This window comes from Anolis sagrei, chromosome 6 (genome assembly GCF_037176765.1).
Source record: "Anolis sagrei isolate rAnoSag1 chromosome 6, rAnoSag1.mat, whole genome shotgun sequence".
Taxonomy (NCBI): Eukaryota; Metazoa; Chordata; class Lepidosauria; order Squamata; family Dactyloidae; genus Anolis; species Anolis sagrei.
The window spans coordinates 134,364,070-134,382,860 of record NC_090026.1 but is presented as its reverse complement, the minus strand read 5'-3'; the positions used below and the strand labels follow the sequence as shown (position 1 = coordinate 134,382,860).

The 18,791-nt window shown below is 47.3% G+C and overlaps 1 protein-coding gene across 1 annotated transcript in view; it reads right to left on the bottom strand.

Moving 5' to 3' along the window:
- LOC132779106 (zinc finger protein 850-like) overlaps nucleotides 1-8,282 on the bottom strand; it is a 47,294-nt gene extending 39,012 nt beyond the window's left edge. The window contains exon 1 of the mRNA XM_067470471.1: nucleotides 8,208-8,282. The gene's annotated coding sequence lies outside the window, so the exon portion shown is untranslated. The remainder of the gene's footprint in view (nucleotides 1-8,207) is intronic.
- Nucleotides 8,283-18,791: the final 10,509 nt, after the last annotated feature.

Below are 18,791 nucleotides of genomic sequence, written 5' to 3'. Positions count from 1 at the left end.
TAACCTGGTCTTCTCGACCCCCGAGGAGGGACTCAGGCCGGCTAACCACAGAGAATCAATTTACAAATTTTTTTTGGTCGTGTCAGGAGCGACTTAAGAAACTGCAAGTCGCTTCTGGTGTGAGAGAATTGGCCGTCTGCAAGGACGTTGCCCAGGGGACATTGCCCGGATGATTGGATGTTTTTATCATCCTTGTGGGAGGCTTCTCTCATGTCCCCTTTGCATGAGGAGCTGGAGCTGATAGAGGGAGCTCATCCGCCTCTCCCCGGATTCGAACCTGCGACCTGTCGGTCTTCAGTCCTGCCGGCACAGGGTTTAACCCACTGCGTCACCGGGGGCTCCAATTTACAAATAAACTAAAGCATAATAACATCATAGTACATTAATACATTAAAATACAGATCAAGAATTACATAAAGCCAATGCGTCAAGGTAAATCACAAATTCATCACCATCCGCCTTGTGGTCAACAGTTATTGATTCGATCATCGATCTGAGAATGCCAAGTTCCAGAGCCAAGATTTTACCATCTTTCTGAAAGTCAGGAGGGAGGGGGCCGATCTGATCTCTATCGGGACAGAGTTCCATAGCTGAGGGGCCACCACCGAGAAGGCCCTGTCTCTCATCCCCACCAAACGTGATTGTGAAGATGGTGGGACCGAGAGCAGGGCCCCTCCAGAAGATTCTCCCCTGCGAACCTTGATGGTTCGTAGGGGAGAATCCGTTCAGACAGGTAAACTGGGCTGGAGTCGTTTAGGGATTTATAGGTCAACACCAGCACTTTGAATTGTGCTCGGAAGCCGATTGGAGCTGGCGCAACAGAAGAGAAGTATGCTCCCTGTACCCCACTCCTGTTAGTAATCTGGCCGCCGCACTTTGGACTAGTTGTAGCTTCCGGGCAGTCTTCGGAGGCAGCCCCAGGTAGAGAGCGTTGCAGTAGTCTAAACGGGATGTAACCAAAGCGTGGACCACCGTGGCCAAGTCAGACTTCCCAAGAGGGAGAAAGGCTTCAAGTCACCACATGCAAGTTTAAGGCTAACACTAGGGAACAAAAACTGAAGAAAAAAATGCCCGTTCCTGGTTTGAAAGGGTGCCATTGTAAGCCGCCTTGAGGCCCCCACCCCTTGGGGTAGAGAAGGGCGGGGCACATGCATGGCAAATAAATAAATACATAAAATATTTCAGGTTTAATTATGCAATTAATTTTCATTGTTAAATAATAAGGTTTACACTAGTGACAACACAGGTACTGTATTGTCGAAGGCTTTCATGGCCAGAATCACTGGGTTGTTCTAGGTTTTTTTGGGCTATATGGCCATGTCCTAGAGGCATTCTCTCCTGACGTTTCGCTTGCATCTATGGTAGTGAGGATGCTTGCAATAGATGCAGGCAAAACGTCAGGAGAGAATGCCTCTAGGCCATGGCCATATAGCCCGAAAAAACTACAACAACCCAGTGATTCCGGCCATGAAAGCCTTCGACAATAATAATAATAATAATAATAATAATAATAATAATGATAATAAAAATACCTATGTTTATATCCCTCCACTATCTCCCCGAAGGTGGGTGCTGGAGACAATATCATACGAAAGCTGACTGGCACAACCTGGGGATCACAACCAGACACAGTGAAGACATCTGCCCTTGCGCTATGCTACTCTGCTGCTGAGTACGCATGCCCAGTGTGGAACACATCTCACCACGCTAAAACAGTGGGTGTGGCTCTTAATGAGACATGCCGCCTTATCACAGGGTGTCTGCGCCCTACACCACTGGAGAAATTACACTGTCTAGCCGATCTTGCACCACCTGACATCCGCTGGGAAGTGGCAGCCAACAGTGAAAGGACCAAGACAGTGACATCTCCAGCTCATCCCCTGTTTGGGTGTCAGCCAGCATGTCATCGACTTAAATCAAGAAATAGTTTTCTAAGATCTACAGAGACACTCGCTGGAACACCTCAGCAAGCAAGAGTCCAAAAGTAGCAGGCTCAAACCCAGAACCTCAATCAGTGGCTGATACCAAATGAGAAACTCCCCCCCCCCCCCCCGGCACACAGAAGACTGGGTGACTTGGAAGGCGCTGAGCAGACTGCACTCTGGCACCACGAGATGCAGGGCCAACCTCAAGAAATGGGGCCACAAAGTAGAGTCCACGACATGCGAGTGTGGAGAAGAGCAAACCACAGACCACCTGCTGCAATGCAACCTGAGCCCTGCCACATGATGCACAATGGTGGACCTTCTTGCAGCAACACCAGAGGCACTCCTCCAAGGGGCCAGAGACTGGTCAAAGGACATTTCATCAACTACCAAACTCACAAACGTTGTGTTTTGTCTGTTTGTTTATTTTGTTAAAAATGTAATACAAATGTCTGTTTGCTCCTGACACGATAAATAAAAATCTCCCCAAAGGGACTCGGGCGGCTGGCAAGTGGGACCAAGCCAGTAACTACTGGGTAAAATGGGTAAAAACACATTCAAAACATCACCATCAACAATCTAATTAAACAACACCGGAACCAGTGTTTTTTCAGCATTGATCTATTTTAATCTGTCCCTCCCTTCCTTCTCTCTCTCTTCCTACCTTCCTTCCTTAGAATCATAGAATCAAAGAGTTGGAAGAGACCTCATGGGCCATCCAGTCCAACCCCATTCTGCCAAGTAGGAATATTTCATTCAAAGCACCGCTGACAGATGGCCATCCAGCCTCTGCTTAAAAGCTTCCAAAGAAGGAGTCTCCACCACACTCTGGGGCAGAGTTCCACTGCTGAACGGCTCTCACAGTCAGGAAGTTCTTCCTCATGTTCAGATGGAATCTCCTCTCTTGTAGTTTGAAGCCATTGTTCCATTGCGTCCTAGTCTCCAAGGAAGCAGAAAACAAGCTTGCTCCCTCCTCCTCCCTGTGGCTTCCTCTCACATATTTATACATGGCCCTCATCATATCTCCTCTCAGCCTTCTCTTCTTCAGGCTAAACATGCCCAGCTCCTTAAGCCGCTCCTCATAGGGCTTGTTCTCCAGACCCTTGATCATTTGAGTCGCTCTCCTCTGGACACATTCCAGCTTAGAGTCAATATCTCTCTTGATTGTGGTGCCCAGAATTGGACATAATATTCCAGGTGTGGCCTAACCAAGGCAGAATAGAGCACGGGGAGCATGACTTCCTTAGATCTAGACACTATGCTCCTATTGATGCACGCCAAAATCCCACTGGCTTTTTTTGCCGCCACCTTCTGTCCTCCCTTTTTAATCTTTTCCTTATACTCATCTTTCCCTCCTACTTCCCCCCTCCTTCCTTCCTTCCTTCCCTCTCCATCTCTCTATCCTTTCCTTCCTTCTTTCCATCCTTCCTTCATAGAATCCCAGAGTGGGAAGATACCTCGTGGGTCATCCAGTCCACCCCCAGTCTGCCAAGAAGCAGGAGAATGGCCTTCAAAGCAAAGGTTGGGCTCTGCTGCAAGAGGGACCCTGCAAGGGGACGGAGTACTGCCGTCCAGCTTGGCTGACCCACGAGAGGAGACCTGCAGCCACACCCTCATTCCAGCCAGATGACCCAGTAGGGAGACAACGTGGCCCCCGCAACCTCGCTGCGCTGCTACTTTGATGGCCACGCCACCCATTGCCCGGCTGCCGGAATACCTGCGCCAGGTGCCTCCATGGCCACGCTGACCTTCATCTGGACATTGGAACACCTGTGCAGGCGCTCATTTTCGGGGTTCCCCTGCCTCTCCTGTTGCTTTTGACCACTTCTTCCATCAGCCCACTTTGGCTGGGATTCAATGTTTACTTTTGAGCTCTTTTTTGTATATTTATATTTGAATTATTGTATTATTACTTTTAAGCTTTTTATTGTATTTTTATCTGAATTACTTCTAAGCTTGTTGTTGTATTTCTACTTGAATTATTATCTCAGGGTTGTTGTAGGTTTTTCCGGGCTCTATGGCCATGTTCCAGAAGCATTTTCTCCTGACATTTCGCCTGCATCTATGGTAAGCATTTTCAGAGGGACCTCACTTCAGGATCAGGAAACAGACAAGGACATCTAATCGCCTCTCAACAAAAGTGTTCTCCAGGCACTGTCAGGCCATTATGGGCTAATCAAGGAGGTCAGTTGAAACATTCTCCCCTAGCTCCAACAGACAAGAGTCCTTTGTCTCACCCTGGTCATTCCACAGATATATAAACCCCTTCTTCCTACTTCCAACAGACCTCACAACCTCTGAGGATGCTTGCCATAGATGCAGGCAAAACGTCAGGAGAGAATGCCTCTAGAACATGGCCATATAGCCCGAAAAAAACTTACAACAACTCAGTGATTCCGGCCATGAAAGCCTTCGACAATACATTATTATCTCATGTTTTCTTACTGTATGTTTAAATTGATATGTTAATTGTTTAAATTGATATGTTATGTTTATTATTATACGTGTAATGCGGTATTGTATGATATGGACTGTAAGTCGCCCTGAGTCCCCCACTGGGGTGAGAAGGGCGGGGTAGAAAAGTATAATAATAATAATAATAATAATAATAATAACAAGCATGTGGACAATTTCAACAGAAAGGAGGAGACCATGAAAATGAACAAAATCTGGCTCCCAGTATTAAAAAACTCTAAAATTACAACAGCAAAACAGCAGAGAGGAAACAAACAAGCGTAGCTTAACACCTCTCAATAAAACATTTTCCCAGGCTCAGCCAGGCCTTCAAATGCTAATGAAGTTGGTCAGTTGAAACATTCACCCCTAGCTCCAGCAGACAAGAGCTCTTGGCCCCACCCTGGTCTTCCACAGATATATTGTAAACCCTTTGTCCTACTTCCAACAGACCTCACTACCTCTGAAGATGCTTGCCATAGATGCAGGGGAAACGTCAGGAGAAAATGCCTCTAGACCATGGCCATAGAGCCCGAAAAAACCCAGAAGAACCTATAATAATAATAATACATTTACATCCCTCCACCATCTTCCAGAAGGGACTCGGGTGGCTGGCAAGTGGGACCAAGCCAGTAACTACAGAGTAGAACAGGTAAAAACACCTTCAAAACTCCCCGCAATGTGTCCCTAAATGCACTTTATTAGTAACCTGAGTTTGTCTGCACATTTCATCCCTCTCCAAAACTTCTATCCTAGTTATATGTCACCTTGTCATGCCCAGCATTATTTTTTTAAAATTTTAATTATTACATCTGGCCCAGCCATAGGTTTTTAAATGCGTCGTGTTATCGTTAATGTTTATTGCTTATTTTCTGCCTGTGGGTTTATTTATTGTTTTGTATTACTGTTGGTATTGTTTATTGTTGTATTTGCACAGAGTCCTTTGGAGAGATGGTAGCGGGGTACAAATAAAGTATATTATTATTATTATTATTGTATTGTCGAAGGCTTTCATGGCTGGAATCACTAGGTTCTTGTAGGTTTTTTCGGGCTGTATGGCCATGTTATGGAGGCATTCTCTCCTGACGTTTCGCCTGCATCTATGGCAAGCATCCTCAGAGGTAGTGAGGTCTGTTGGAACTAGGAAAAAGGGTTTATATATCTGTGGAATGGCTGGGGTGGGGCAAAGGGCTCTTGTCTGCTGAATCTCCAAACCCACCAAGAAAATCCAACAAATGCTCCGTTCAGCAAAGGACAAGAGGGATCTTCTCACCTCTGCAGAAGTCTACCATTGTATACCATGCAGCTGTGGACAAGTCTACAGAGGGACCACCAAGCACAGCAATGCCCAAACATGAATCAAGGAACATGAAAGGCACTGCAGACTCCTTCAACCAGAGAAGTCAGCCAGAGCAGAGCACCTGAAGAACCAACCTGGACACAGCGTATTATCAGAGAACACAGGAATGCTGGACCGCTCTCACAACCACCATGTCAGGCTACACAAAGAAGCCATTGAAATCCACAAGCATGTGGACAATTTCAACAGAAAGGAGGAGACCATGAAAATGAACAAAATCTGGCTACCAGTATTAAAAAAAAAACTCTAAAATTACAACAGCAAAACAGCAGAGAGGAAACAACCAGGCACATCTTAACACCTCTCAACAAAACATTTTCCCAGGCTCAGCCAGGCCTTCAAATGCTAATGAAGGTGGTCAGCTGAAACATTCCCACCTAGCTCCAGCAGACAAGAGCTCCTTGCCCCACCCCAGTCATTCCACAGATATAGAAACCCATTTTCCTATTTCCAACAGACCTCACTACCTCTGAGGATGCTTGCCATAGATGCAGGCGAAACGTCAGGAGAAAAAATTGCCTCCAGAACATGGGCATACAGCCCGAAAAAACCTACAAGAACCTAATTATTATTATTATTAGAACAAAACAATCAACAATCTAATTAAACAATTAAAAACAGTAGAATATCAAAATATCATTAAAAGGAATGAGAGCAAAGCTCAATCACCAGAACCAGTGTCTTTTCAACATTAATCTGTTTTAATCTGTCCCTTCCTTCCTTCTCTCTCTCTTCCTCCCTCCCTTTGTTCTCCCTTTTCCATCTCTTCTTTATACTCATATTTCCCTCCTTCCTTCTTTTTCCTTCTGGTCATTAATCTTTCCCCCTTCTCTCTTCTTCCTTCCCTCTCCATCTATCTATCCCTTCTTTTTTTCTATTTATCCTTCTCTTCAATAGAGTCCCAAACATTTCTTATTTTATTTTTAAATAGTGTTTATTGGCTTTGGATTTATTTTTCCCCCCGAGAACACTTGCGTCTGTGCATCATGATCATACAACAACAACAACAACAACAACAACAACAACAATAATAATAAACAAGGGTGCTTTCTCACCTGGATTTCCCCCCAGAATATTGGCCTCTATAATAATAATAATAATAATAATAACAATAATAATAATATTGATAATGATAATAATAATGACAACAACTTTATTTATACCCCGCTACCATCTCCCCAAGGAGCCCCCGGTGGCGCAGTGGGTTAAAGCACTGAGCTGCTGAGCTTGTTGATCGAAAGGTCGCAGGTTCGATTCCGGGGAGCGGCGTGAGCTTCTGCTGTCAGCCCTAGCTTCTGCCAACCTAGCAGTTCGAAAACATACAAATGTGAGTAGATCAATAGGTACTGCTCTGGCGGGAAGGTAACGGCGCTCCATGCAGTCATGCCAGTGGCCACATGACCTTGGAGGTGTCTACGGACAACGCTGGCTCTTCAGCTTAGAAATGGAGATGAGCACCAGAGTCCCAGAGTCAGACATGACTGGACTTAATGTCAGGGGACTACCTTTACCTTTTTTACCATCTCCCCAGGGGACTCGGCGCGGCTTACATGAGGCCAAGCTCACAATACTATTATTATTATTATTATTATTATTAAATTTATTTGTCCCCAGCTAGCATCTCCCGAAGGACTCGATGTGACTTACAAAGGCCAAGGCCTCAATACACAATACAACAATGCCTAAATAATAATAATAATAATAATAATAATATTCTGCCCCCAAGTCCTTTTGGGAGATGGTGATGAGATATAAATAAAGCTATTATTATTATTATTATTATTATTATTATTATTATTATTATTATTATTATTATTATTTTAGTGTTTTGTGTCAGTAAAATATTATTATTATTATTATTATTATTATTATTATTATTAACTTTATTTGTACCCCGCTAGCATCTCCTGAAGGACTCAATGTGGCTTACACAGGCCAAGGCCTGAAAACACAACACAACAATACAACACCTAAAGCAAATTAAAAACGGTTAAAGCAATATTAAACCACAAGCAATAAACAATACATCAAGACACTATGAAACTGAGCAATACGAGCAATACGAGCAATAACAAATACAATACAAAGCTCATAACACAAAAAGCATAAACATTAAACAGAATACAGTGCACATTTAAAATCTACGGCTGGGCCAAATGTCATTAAAGTTTGACAAATAGGCATGAAGAAGAGACAGGAGGTGGGGCGTTGACAGAGACATACAAGCAGTCCTAAAGCGGTAGGCAGGAAAAACAAAGAGGAGGACAATGTGGGGAAAAGACCTTGGAGTCCTCCTCCTCGTGGGGAGGAAGAAGGGGGACATGGGCCAGGAATGGGATGATGTGGCGGCAAACAAAGCCAATGGGATGCTGGCCTCAGGCATCAAGAGGAGGAGGAGCCGAGTGCCTAGGTCTAGGGAGGAAGTCCTGCTCCCCTGGCTCTATTCCGCTTTGGTTAGACCACTTTACCTGGAATCACATTGTGTCCAATTCTGGGCACCACAATTCAAGAGAGATATTGACTCTAAGCTGGAATACTGTGTCCAGAGAAAGAGGGCGACTAAAATGACCAAGGGTCTGGAGAACAAGCCCTATGAGGAGTGGCTTAAGGAGCTGCAGGGCATGTTTAGCCCGAAGAGAAGGCTGAGAGGAGATATGATGATAGCCATGTATAAATATGTGAGAGGAAGCCACAGGGAGGAGGAGGGAGGGAGCTTCCTTTCTGCTTCCCGGGAGACTAGGACACAATGGAACAATGGCTTCAAACTACAAGAGAGGAGATTCCATATGAACATGAGGAAGAACTTCCTGACTGTGAGAGCCGTTCAGCAGTGGAACTCTCTGCCCCGGAGGGAGTGTGGTGGAGGCTCCTTCTTTGGAAGCTTTTAAGCAGAGGCTGGATGGCCATCTGTCAGGGGTGATTTGAATGCAATATTCCTGCTTCTTGGCAGAATGGGGGTGGACTGGATGATGGTCCACGAGGTCTCTTCCAACTCTTTGATTCTATGATTCTTCTCCAGGCTAAACATGCCCGGCTCCTTAAGCCGCTCCTCATAGGGCTTGTTCTCCAGACCCTTGGTCATTTTAGTCGCCCCCTTCCTCTGGACACATTCCAGCTTAGAGTCAATATCTCTCTTGAATTGTGGTGCCCAGAATTGGACACAATATTCCAGGTAAAGTGGTCCAACCAAGGCGGAATAGAACATGGGGAGCATGACTTCCTTAGATCTAGGCACTATGCTCCTCCTCTTGATGCCTGAGGCCAAAATCCCATTGGCTTTTTTTGCCGCCACATCACATTCCTGGCTCATGTTCCCCTTCCTCCCCACGAAGACTCCAAGGTCTTTTCCCCACATTGTCCTGCTCTCTCTCGAGCCAGGCCTCCTCGCTCGCCCCCCATTCTGTCTCTTTGCATTTCGTTGTTCCTGCCTAAGTGGAGGGAGAGGGGGGTGAGAGAGAGGAAGACTCAAAGGATCCAGGGTCTGGAGAACAAGCCCTATGAGGAGCGGCTTAAGGAGCTGCTGGGCATGTTTAGCCTGATTCCCCCCCCCTCTCTCTCTCTCTCTCTCTCTCTCCTCAGGCCCAGCCGGGGTTCCTCCTCCTCCTCCTCTTTGGCCCTCCGGGCAGAGCGAGCCCTTGGCCGCCAAAGAGGAGGAGGAGGAGGAACCCCGGCTGGGCCTGAGGGGCCACTCCACCCCGCCAAGAATGGCGCCTCACCTACTCGCCTCACTCGCCTCACTCGCCGCCGCTCCGTCTCTTCCTCTCAAAATGGCGGCCGCTGCCAAAGGGGGCGGGGACCGCGTGACGTCACCCCTCTCCCTCCCTCCCTGATTGGCCGCCCGCTGGGGACTCTGACTGGCGGGCGGGGCGGGAGCTCATTTGCATGTTTAAAGGGGAAGCGTCCCCTTCCGAGGCTTGGTTGTCCTCCTCCTCCTCCTCCTCCTCCTTCCCCTCAGGCCCGGAAGCCGGCCACAGGATTAGATGGTCGAAGGCTTTCACGGCCGGAATCACTGGGTTGTTGTAGGTTTTTTTGGGCTGTATGGCCATGGTCTAGAGGCATTCTCTCCTGACGTTTCGCCTGCATCTATGGCAAGCATCCTCAGAGGGAGTGAGGTCTCTTGGAACTCGGGAAAAGGGTTTATATATCTCTGGAATGATGTCCAGGGTGGGACAAAGGACTCTTGTCTGCTGGAGCTAGGTGGGAATGTTTCAACTGACCACCTTCATTAGCATTTGATGGCCGGGCAGTGCCTGAGGCAATCTTTTGTTGAGAGTTATATAATAATGAGTTGTTGTAGGGTTTTTTGGGGCTATATGGCCATGGTCTAGAGGCATTCTCTCCTGACGTTTCGCCTGCATCTATGGCAAGCATCCTCAGAGGGAGTGAGGTCTGTTGGAAGTAGGAAAGTGGGTTTATATATCTGTGGAATAATGACCAGGGTGGGACAAAGGACTCTTGTCGGTTGGAGGTAGGTGGGAATGTTTCAACTGACCACCTTGATTAGCATATGATGGCCGGGCAGTGCCTGAGGCAATCTTTTGTTGAGAGGTATATAATAATGAGTTGTTGTAGGGTTTTTTCGGGCTATATGGCCATGGTCTAGAGGCATTTTCTCCTGACGTTTCACCTGCATCCATGGCAAGCATCCTCAGAGGTAGTGAGGTCTGTTGGAAGTAGGAAAAATGGGTTGATATATCTGTGGAATTATGACCAGGGTGGGACAAAGGACTCTTGTCTGCTAGAGCTAGGGGAGAATGTTTCAACTGACCTCCTTGATTAGTATTGGATGGCTTGGCTGGAGTTCAACCATAACAAGAACCAGGCCTGTCGCCAGGTTGTGGGGGGGGGGGGGGTGTTAGGGGTTCAATTTTCCAGGGTTTTTTTTTAAAACAACCTGGTTTACTCATGAATGTTAACTGGTTAGCTAAATCCCCACGGCGTTCAGCCCTGGCCCTTGAGCGCTCCAGCTGGAGGTCGGCTGTGACTAGCAGTGCTGCAGAATTTGAAGAGGCCCAAATGGAGGGTGAAAGAGAGGAACATGCCAAGAGGAAGTAGGCGCGTCAAGCCAACCCCGACCAGGACCGCCTTCCACCTGGACAAAAAAAATTGTCGTGTCAGGAGCGACTTGAGAAACTGTGAGAGAATTGGTCGTCTGCAAGGATGTTGTCCGGATGTTTTGATGTTTTACCATCCTTGTGTGAGGAGCTGGAGCTGACAGAGGGAGCTCATCCGCCTCTCCCCGGATTCGAACCTGCGTCCTGCTGGCACGGTGGGGGGGGGGGGTTGAACCCACTGCACCACCGGGGGCTCCTTTTGGGCTCCCCATGAAACCGAGCACCCCCTCCCCAGAATGAGGGGTGGTGACTTGTAGTCCTGCCAAGGGCAAGGGCACCAGACTGCACAGTAGGGGTTAAGCCTTGGTCACATTGCCCAGGCACTAGCAACAACAAGGACCCCACGAGGCTTTTGGGGAACGGCTGGATCTTGGGACTTCTGCCCTTCGTGAGAGTTGTAGTTTCCCAAGGACCAAAGCGTGACTCAGTTGCAGCACAGCTGGGGTTTCACCTGCCAGCCTTCCAATGATCATGGACTCTCTGCTTGCGTGTCTTGGACTTCAGCACATACTCTCTCCCCCATGAACTTTCCTCAAAGACCTTTTAAAACATTGGACTTCATGAAACATGTATTTCTCACGAACTTTCTTCAGGAACGTTGGACTCAAAATCTTTTATTAAATATACTTGGGAGGTGGGATAGGGATGGGATCTTTGTACGATGTAATGCCCATGGTTTCAATGTATATGCGTCTTTCTATGATGCGGGGAATGATGCCGTGGATGTAGCGTACCTGGATTTCAGGAAGGCCTTCTTTGACAAGGTCCCCCATGACCTTCTGGCAAGGAAACTAGTCCAAGGTGGGCGAGGCAAAACTACGCTGAGGTGGATCTGGAATTGGTTAAGTGGACGAACACAGAGGGTGATTCTCACGAATGCTTCCTCTTCATCCTGGAAAGAAGTGACGAGTGGAGGGCCACAAGCAGGGTTCCGTCCTGGTCCCGGTCCTGTTCAACATCTTTATTAATGACTTAGATGAAGGGCTAGAAGGCAGGATCATCACGTTTGCAGATGACACCAAATTGGGAGGGAGAGCCAATAGTCCAGAGGACAGGAGCAGAATTCAAAACGATCTTGACAGATTAGAGAGATGAATGGCCAAAACTAACACAATGAAGTTCAACAGTGACAAATGCAAGATACTCCACTTTGGCAGAAAAAACGAAATGCAAAGATATAGAATGGGGGACGATGCCTGGCTCGAGAGCAGTGCGTGTGAAAAAGATCTTGGAGTCCTCGTGGGGAGGAAGTTGAACATGAGCCAGGAATGTGATGTGGCGGCAAAAAAAGCCAATGGGATTTTGGCCTCAGGCATCAAGAGGAGCATAGTGTCTAGATCTAAGGAAGTAATGCTCCCCATGCTCTATTCTGCTTTGGTTAGACCACACCTGGAATATTGTGTCCAATTCTGGGCACCACAATTCAAGAGAGATATTGACTCTAAGCTGGAATGTGTCCAGAGGAGGGCGACTAAAATGATCAAGGGTCTGGAGAACAAGCCCTATGAGGAGCGGCTTAGGGAACTGGGCATGTTTAGCCTGAAGAAGAGAAGGCTGAGAGGAGATATGATGAGGGCCATGGATAAATATGTGAGAGGAAGCCACAGGGAGGAGGGAGCAAGCTTCCTTTCTGCTTCCTTGGAGACTAGGACGCAATGGAAGAATGGCTTCAAACTACAAGAGAGGAGATTCCATCTGAACATTAGGAAGAACTTCCTGACTGTGAGAGCCGTTCAGCAGTGGAACTCTCTGCCCAGGAGGGAGTGTGGTGGAGGCTCCTTCTTTGGAAGCTTTTAAACAGAGGCTGGATGGCCATCTGTCAGGGGTGATTTGAATGCAATATTCCTGCTTCTTGGCAGAATGGGGTTAGACTGGATGATGGCCCAGGAGGGGGTCTCTTCCAACTCTTGGATTCTAGGATTCTATGATTCTATGATTCTATTATTGGCCCTTCTGCTTCACTCCTTGCCCCAGAAAAGCGACCAGAGGGGCTGCTGTCCCCCTCGAAACCAGCCTTATCACAGACATTTGCATGGACAAGAGCAACTGGAAATTCTTTGTTTATTTTCCGAGATGGTCTGGTAAACAGGGAATTTCTCTAGGTGCATTTTAATTCAATCACAAAAGGGCGAGACTGGCCCCAGGGGTCTTCTTGCCCAGCTCTGTTTGTTTCATCCAGGAACCCATCAAAAAACACACCTGATCTGATCCTGGAAGGGGAAAACCTGAATCAAATGATGATCCCTAATCACTGATCCATCACAAGAACAAAACAAACTAGTTTCCTTGGCTGGCTGATCCCTCCGGCACAGGAAATCCAGGACAGTGGGAGGTCATCCTCCTCTCTGTCCCTCCTCCGTCCCGCCTCCCTCCCCCTGATTGGCTAAGGAGCCCAAGAGGGAGGGAGTTGTGAAACTTTCAAACCTGTGTTTTGCTATAAATATGCCTCCCAGCTGAACTGTTTAAAATCTTGAAAGATGATGCTGTCAAGGTGATGCATGCCGTTTGCCAGCAAATATGGAAAACACAAGAATGGCCATCAGACTGGAAAAAATCAACTTATGGGAAATGCGAAATGAGAAAGACTGCTCCAACTTCCGCACAGTGGCCCTTATTTCTCATCATGCCAGGAAGGGAATGCTCAAGATCCTGCAAGGAAGAAGACTCCAGCAAGACACGGAGCGAGAGTGGCCAGATGTTCAAACTGGGTTTAGAAAAGGCAGAGGAACCAGAGACCAGATTGCCAATATCCGGATGCTGGAGAATGGAGAAAGGCAGGGAGTTTCAGAAAAACATCTACTTCTGCTTCATTGACTATTCTAAAGCCTTTGACTGTGTGGATCATCATAAATTGTGGCAAGTTCTTGGTGGGATGGGCATCCCAAGCCCCCTTCCCTCTCTCCTGAGGAATCTGTACAAGGACCAAGGAGCCACAGTCAGAACTGACCACGGAACAGGAGACGGGTTCCAGATTGGGAAAGGTGTCCGGCAAGGCTGCATCCTCTCACCCAACCTTTTTAACTTGTATGCAGAACACATCATGCGATGTGCGGGGCTTGAGGAATGCAAAGCTGGGGTGGAAATGGCTGGAAGAAACATTAACAACCTCAGATATGCAGATGACACCACTCTGATGGCCGAAAGCGAGGAGGAGCTGAGGAGCCTTCTAATCAAGGTGGAAGAAGAAAGCGCAAAAGCCGGGTTGCAGCTAAACGTCAAAAAAACCAAGATTATGGCAAGAAGAATGATTGACAACTGGGAAATAGAGGGAGAAACCGTGGAGGCCGTGACAGACTTTGTATTTCTAGGTGCAAAGATTACTGCAGACGCAGACTGTGGCCAGGAAATCAGGAGACGCTTACTTCTTGGGAGGAGAGCAATGTCCAATCTCGATCAAAGAGTGAAGAGTAGAGACATCAGACTGGCAACCAAGATCCATTGCCTAGTCCAAGCCATGGTCTTCCCTGTAGTAAGTCACCTACGGATGTGAAAACTGGACCTTCGGGAAGGCCGAGCCAAGGAAGATCGATGCTTTTGAGCTGTGGTGTTGGAGGAAAGTGCTGAGAGTGCCTTGGACTGCGAGAAGATCCAACTAGTCCATCCTCCAGGAAAGAAAGCCCGACTAAAGCTCATTGGAGGGAAGGAGACGAGAGACAAAGCTGAAGTCCTTTGGCCACATCATGAGGAGACAGCCAAGCCTAGAGAAGGGAATGATGCTCATTGGGAAAGTGGAAGGCAAAAGGAAGAGGGGCCGACCAAGGGCAAGATGGATGGATGGCATCCTTGAAGTGACTGGACTGACCTTGAAGGAGCTGGGGGTGGGGATGGCCGACAGGGAGCTCTGGCGTGGGCTGGTCCGTGAGGTCACGAAGAGTCGGAGACGACTGAACGAATGAACAACATGCCTCTGATCAATGTAGTGGTATGCTTGCATGTGAATGATCACTGCAATGGCATCCGCTTCAGCTGAATCGCTCACTAAGCCTCGGTGTCTCTTCTTCTTCGCCTTGGCAAGAGTCTCATTTCAATTATTAATATGAATAAAATTGCTGGAATCAGGCTTCCCTGACGGCTCGCCAAGGTCATGGACCCTCTTTGGTGCGGTCCTAGGGGTCTCTCTTACTGGGGAGACCCTCCTAAAGTTCATTATCGACTTCACCCATGCTAAGTCTATGAGATTGCACCTGCAGAAAAACCATCACACGCACCTGCCTATTGGCATTTCGGTTGTTCGAGCAGGCATTTGGAGAGGCAGTGTAATGGATATAGGAAGACGGAACAACAGGCACTCTCTGGACCATCCTCCACAAAATCGGGTGCCCAAGCAAATTTGTGAACATCCTGCGGCTCCGCCATGATGACATGATGGCAACAGTCTTGGACAGCAGTGGCTCCCAAAGTGACCCATTTAAGGTGGAATCGGGTGTCAAACAGGGATGATGTGTTATTGCCCCAACTCTATTCTCCATCTTCATCGCTGTGATACTTCACCTTGTTGACGGGAAGCTTCCCACCGGAGTGGAAATCATCTCTCGGACAGACAGATGGCAAGCTATTCAACCTCAGCAGACTGAAAGCCAAAACCAAAGTTACAACAACATTTGTTATAGAACTCCAGTATGCTGATGACAATGTCATCTGTGCGCATTCAGAAGAAGATCTACAAGCCACTCTAAACACCTTTGCAGAAGCATACGAGAAGTTCAGCCTGTCATTGAACATCGAGAAAACCAAAGTGCTGTTCCAGCAGTCACCAGCCGTCCCCTCCCCAATTCCAGAAATACAGCTTAATGGTGGAACATTCATAGAATCATAGATTCAAAGAGTTGGAAGAGACCTCCTGGGCCATCATCCAGTCCAACCCCATTCTGCCAAGAAGCAGGAATATTGCATTCAAATCACCCCTGACAGATGGCCATCCAGCCTCTGTTTGAAAGCTTCCAAAGAAGGAGCTTCCACCACACTCCGGGGCAGAGAGTTCCACTGCTGAACGGCTCTCACAGTCAGGAAGTTCTTCCTAATGTTCAGATGGAATCTCCTCTCTTGTAGTTTGAAGCCATTGTTCCATTGCGTCCTAGTCTCCAAGGAAGCAGAAAGGAAGCTTGCTCCCTCCTCCTCCTCCCTGTGGCTTCCTCTCACATATTTATACATAGCTATCATATCTCCTCTCAGCCTTCTCTTCTTCGGACTAAACATGCCCAGCTCCTTAAGCCGCTCCTCATAGGGCTTGTTCTCCAGACCCTGGATCATTTGAGTCGCCCTCTTCCTCTGGATACATTCCAGCTTAGAGTCAATATCTCTCTTGAATTGTGGTGCCCAGAATTGGACACAATATTCCAGGTAAAGTGGTCTAACCAAGGCGGAATAGAGCATGGGGGGCATGACTTCCCTGGATCTAGACACTAGGCTCCTCTTGAATCAGGCCAAAATCCCATTGGCTTTTTTTGCCGCCACATCACATTCCTGGCTCATGTTTAACTTGTTGTCCACGAGGACTCCAAAATCTTTTTCACACGTAAAAAACACACAACATTAGAAAATGTGGACCATTTCCGCTCCCTTGGCAGCCGCCTCTCCACCAAAGTCAACATCGACACCGAAATCCAACACCGCCTGAGCTCTGCGAGTGCAGCATTTTTCCGAATGAAGCAGAGAGTGTTTGAGGACCGGGACATCCGTAGGGAGACCAAGGTGCATGTTTATAGAGCTATTGTCCTCCCAACCCTGCTCTATGCCTGTGAAATGTGGACAGTCTACAGATGTCACAATCAACTCCTGGAATGATTCCATCAGCGCTGCCTCTGGAAAATCCTGCCAATCTCTTGGGAAGACAGGCAGACAAACGTCAGCGTGCTAGATGAGGCAAAGACCACCAGCATTGAAGCGATGATCCTCCGCCATCAACTCTGCTGGACCAGCCACGTTGTCCGGATGCCCAAAGACCACCGTCTCCCAAAGCAGTTGCGCTACTCTGAACTCAAGAGCGGAAAATGGAATAGGTTCTTGTGGGTTTTTTCGGGCTATAGAGCCATGTTCTAGAGGCATTTCTCCTGACGTTTCACCTGCATCTATGGCAAGCATCCTCAGAGGTGGAAAGTGGAATGTTGGTGGACAGGAAAAGAGATTGAAAGATGGGCTCAAAGCCAACCTTGAAAACTCTGGCATAGACACTGAGAACTGGGAAGCCTTGACCCTTGAGTGCTCCAGTTGTAGGTCAGCTGTGACCAGCAGTGCTGCAGAATTTGAAGAGGTATGAATGGAGGGCGAAAGAGAGAAATGTGCCAAGAGGAAGGCACGTCAAGCCTACCCTGACCGGGACCGCCTTCCACCTGGAAACGGATGCCCTCCTCACTGCAGAAGGGAGAAGATGCAGGTCAAGAAGAGGGCTCCACAGCCACCTACGGACCCACCGCCAGGACACCAAGCTTGGAGGACCATCACCCTCGGACTCTGAGTAAAGTAAGTACGGAACAACGGATGATGAGATTGGGTCTTGATTCTACTTGAGACGCGAATGAGATGTTATATTGATGCTTAATTGTTGTTATGCTCTTGCTTTTAAATGTTCCCATGATTTTGTAATGTGTGTATTGAAACTGTTGTCGTTAACCGCTTTGAGTCGCCTAAGGGCTGAGAAAAGCGGTATATAAATGAAGTAAGTAAGTAAGTAAGTAAATAATATTGATGTTTAACTGTTTATTATGTTATTATTTTAACTGGTGTTTTTTTTTTTTACTTTTTATGATGTTGAGCATTTCATTTTGCGATTGTTAACTGCTTTGAGTCGCCCAAGGGCTAAGAAAAGCGGTATATAAATGAAGCAAATAAATAAATAACTATCTTGTCTGTGATGGACACTTTATTCCGAATGTGAAGAAACATCTTCCGATTTCTGCAACATTGCCAGAGTCAAGAGCTGCAAATGAAAGGTGGCTTTCCACCCTGAAACGCTTGAAAACACACACAAGACGCACAACGAGGCAAGGAAGGCGGGCTGGACTACCGGCGCTCTGGAGCGTCCACCCAGGTTGATCAAGAGAGCCTGGTTTCTGTCAAAGCGTATGGACACAAGGTTCTTGTGGGTTTTTTCAGGCTATAGGGCCATGTTCTAGAGGCATATTTTCTCCTGACGTTTCGCCTGCATCTATGGCAAGCATCCTCAGAGGGAGTGAGGTCTGTTGGAAGTAGGACAATGGGTTTATATATCTGTGGAACGGCTGGGGTGGGGCAAAGAACTCTTCTCTGCTGCAGTTAGGTGTGAATGTTTCAGCTGATCACCTTCATTAGCATTTGAAGGCCTGCCTGCGCCTGGGAAAATCTGTTGCTGGGAGGTGTTAATCTGTGCCTGGTTTTTTCCTCTCTGTTGTTTAGCTGTTATAATTTTAGAGTTTTTTAATACTGGAAGCCAGATTTTGTTCATTTTCATGGTCTCTTCCTTTCTGCTGAAATTGTCCACATGCTTCTTGTGTATTTCAATGGCTTCTCTGTGTCGCCTGACATGGTGGTTGTGAGAGTGGTCCAGCACTTCTGTGTTCTCCAATAATCTGCTGTGTCCAGGCTGGTTCCTCTGGTGCCCTGCTCTGGCTGACTTCTCTGGTTGAAGGAGTCTGCAGTGCCTTTCATGTTCCTTGATGCGTGTCTGGGCAATGCTGCGTTTGGTGGTCCCTCTGGAGACTTCTTGTCCACAGCTGCATGGGATACAATGGTAGACTCCTGCAGAGGTGAGAGGATCCCTCTTGTCCTTTGCTGAACGGAGCATTTGTGGATTTTCTTGGTGGGTTTGTAGATTGTTTGTATGTTGTGTTTCCTCATCAGTTTCAACAGAAAGGAAGAGACCATGAAAATGAACAAAATCTGGCTACCAGTATTAAAAAAACTCTAAAATTATAACAGCTAAACAACAGAGAGGAAAAAACCAGGCACAGATTAACACCTCCC